We start from the raw sequence: 3,041 nt of genomic DNA on the forward strand, positions 1-3,041 counted from the left end.
GAGAGGGTAGTATGCTAGTCAGGAAAGAGAGGGTAGTATGCTCGTCAGGAAAGATAGGGTAGTATGCTAGTCAGGAAAGAGAGGGTAGTATGCTAGTCAGGAAAGAGAGGGTAGTATGCTAGTCAGGAAAGAGAGGGTAGTATGCTAGTCAGGAAAGAGAGGGTAGTATGCTAGCCATACAGGAAAAGAGAGAGTAGTATGCTAGTCAGGAAAGAGAGGGTAGTATGCTATCCATACAGGAAAAGAGAGGGTAGTATGCTAGTCAGGAAAGAGAGGGCAGTATGCTAATCAGGAAAGGGAGGGTAGTATGCTGGTCAGGAAAGAGAGGGTACAATGCTAGTCAGGAAAGAGAGGGTAGTATGCTAGTCAGGAAAGAGAGGGTAGTATGCTAGTCAGGAAAGAGAGGGTAGAATGCTAGTCAGGAAAGAGAGGGTAGTATGCTAGTCAGGAAAGAGAGGGTAGTATGCTAGTCAGGAAAGAGAGGGTAGTATGCTAATCAGGAAAGAGAGGGTAGAATGCTAATCAGGAAAGAGAGGGTAGAATGCTAATCAGGAAAGAGGGGGCAGTGTGCTAATCAGGAAAGAGAGGGTAGTGTGCTAATCAGGAAAGAGAGGGTAGTATGCTAGTCAGGAAAGAGAGGGTAGTATGCTAGTCAGGAAAGAGAGGGTAGTATGCTAGTCAGGAAAGAGAGGGCAGTATGCTAGTCAGGAAAGAGAGGGTAGTATGCTAGTCAGGAAAGAGAGGGCAGTATGCTAGTCAGGAAAGAGAGGGCAGTATGCTAGTCATGTAGGAAAGAGAGGGTAGTATGCTAATCAGGAAAGAGAGGGTAGTATGCTAATCAGGAAAGAGAGGGCAGTGTGCTAATCAGGAAGAGAGGGCAGTATGCTAGTCAGGAAAGAGAGGGTAGTATGCTAGTCAGGAAAGAGAGGGCAGTATGCTCGTCAGGAAAGAGAGGGTAGTATGCTAGTCAGGAAAGAGAGGGCAGTATGCTCGTCAGGAAAGAGAGGGCAGTATGCTCGTCAGGAAAGAGAGGGTATTATGCTAGTCAGGAAAGAGAGGGTAGTATGCTAGTCAGGAAAGAGAGGGCAGTATGCTCGTCAGGAAAGAGAGGGTAGTATGCTAGTCAGGAAAGAGAGGGTAGTGTGCTAGTCAGGAAAGAGAGGGTAGTATGCTAGTCAGGAAAGAGAGGGTAGTATGCTCGTCAGGAAAGATTGGGTAGTATGCTAGTCAGGAAAGAGAGGGTAGTATGCTAGTCAGGAAAGAGAGGGTAGTATGCTAGTCAGGAAAGAGAGGGTAGTATGCTAGTCAGGAAAGAGAGGGTAGTATGCTAGCCATACAGGAAAAGAGAGGGTAGTATGCTAGTCAGGAAAGAGAGGGTAGTATGCTAGCCATACAGGAAAAGAGAGGGTAGTATGCTAGTCAGGAAAGAGAGGGCAGTATGCTAATCAGGAAAGGGAGGGTAGTATGCTGGTCAGGAAAGAGAGGGTAGTATGCTAGTCAGGAAAGAGAGGGTAGTATGCTAGTCAGGAAAGAGAGGGTACAATGCTAGTCAGGAAAGAGAGGGTAGTATGCTAGTCAGGAAAGAGAGGGTAGTATGCTAATCAGGAAAGAGAGGGTAGTATGCTAATCAGGAAAGAGAGGGTAGTATGCTAGTCAGGAAAGAGAGGCTAGTATGCTAGTCAGGAAAGAGAGGGCAGTGTGCTAATCAGGAAAGAGAAGGCAGTATGCTAGTCAGGAAAGAGAGGGTAGTATGCTAGTCAGGAAAGAGAGGGCAGTATGCTCGTCAGGAAAGAGAGGGTAGTATGCTAGTCAGGAAAGATAGGGTAGTATGCTAGTCAGGAAAGAGAGGGTAGTATGCTAGTCAGGAAAGAGAGGGTAGTATGCTAGTCAGGAAAGAGAGGGTAGTATGCTAGTCAGGAAAGAGAGGTTAGTATGCTAGCCATACAGGAAAAGAGAGGGTAGTATGCTAGTCAGGAAAGAGAGGGTAGTATGCTAGCCATACAGGAAAAGAGAGGGTAGTATGCTAGTCAGGAAAGAGAGGGCAGTATGCTAATCAGGAAAGGGAGGGTAGTATGCTGGTCAGGAAAGAGAGGGTAGTATGCTAGTCAGGAAAGAGAGGGTAGTATGCTAGTCAGGAAAGAGAGGGTACAATGCTAGTCAGGAAAGAGAGGGTAGTATGCTAGTCAGGAAAGAGAGGGTAGTATGCTAATCAGGAAAGAGAGGGTAGTATGCTAATCAGGAAAGAGAGGGTAGTATGCTAGTCAGGAAAGAGAGGGTAGTATGCTAGTCAGGAAAGAGAGGGCAGTGTGCTAATCAGGAAAGAGAGGGCAGTATGCTAGTCAGGAAAGAGAGGGTAGTATGCTAGTCAGGAAAGAGAGGGCAGTATGCTCGTCAGGAAAGAGAGGGTAGTATGCTAGTCAGGAAAGATAGGGTAGTATGCTAGTCAGGAAAGAGAGGGTAGTATGCTAGTCAGGAAAGAGAGGGTAGTATGCTCGTCAGGAAAGATAGGGTAGTATGCTAGTCAGGAAAGAGAGGGCAGTATGCTAATCAGGAAAGGGAGGGTAGTATGCTGGTCAGGAAAGAGAGGGTAGTATGCTAGTCAGGAAAGAGAGGGTAGTATGCTAGTCAGGAAAGAGAGGGTACAATGCTAGTCAGGAAAGAGAGGGTAGTATGCTAGTCAGGAAAGAGAGGGTAGTATGCTAATCAGGAAAGAGAGGGTAGTATGCTAGTCAGGAAAGAGAGGCTAGTATGCTAGTCAGGAAAGAGAGGGCAGTGTGCTAATCAGGAAAGAGAAGGCAGTATGCTAGTCAGGAAAGAGAGGGTAGTATGCTAGTCAGGAAAGAGAGGGCAGTATGCTCGTCAGGAAAGAGAGGGTAGTATGCTAGTCAGGAAAGATAGGGTAGTATGCTAGTCAGGAAAGAGAGGGTAGTATGCTAGTCAGGAAAGAGAGGGTAGTATGCTAGTCAGGAAAGAGAGGGTAGTATGCTAGTCAGGAAAGAGAGGGTAGTATGCTAGCCATACAGGAAAAGAGAGGGTAGTAT

The sequence above is a fragment of the Oncorhynchus kisutch genome, linkage group LG2 (genome assembly GCF_002021735.2).
Source record: "Oncorhynchus kisutch isolate 150728-3 linkage group LG2, Okis_V2, whole genome shotgun sequence".
NCBI classification, from domain to species: domain Eukaryota; kingdom Metazoa; phylum Chordata; class Actinopteri; order Salmoniformes; family Salmonidae; genus Oncorhynchus; species Oncorhynchus kisutch.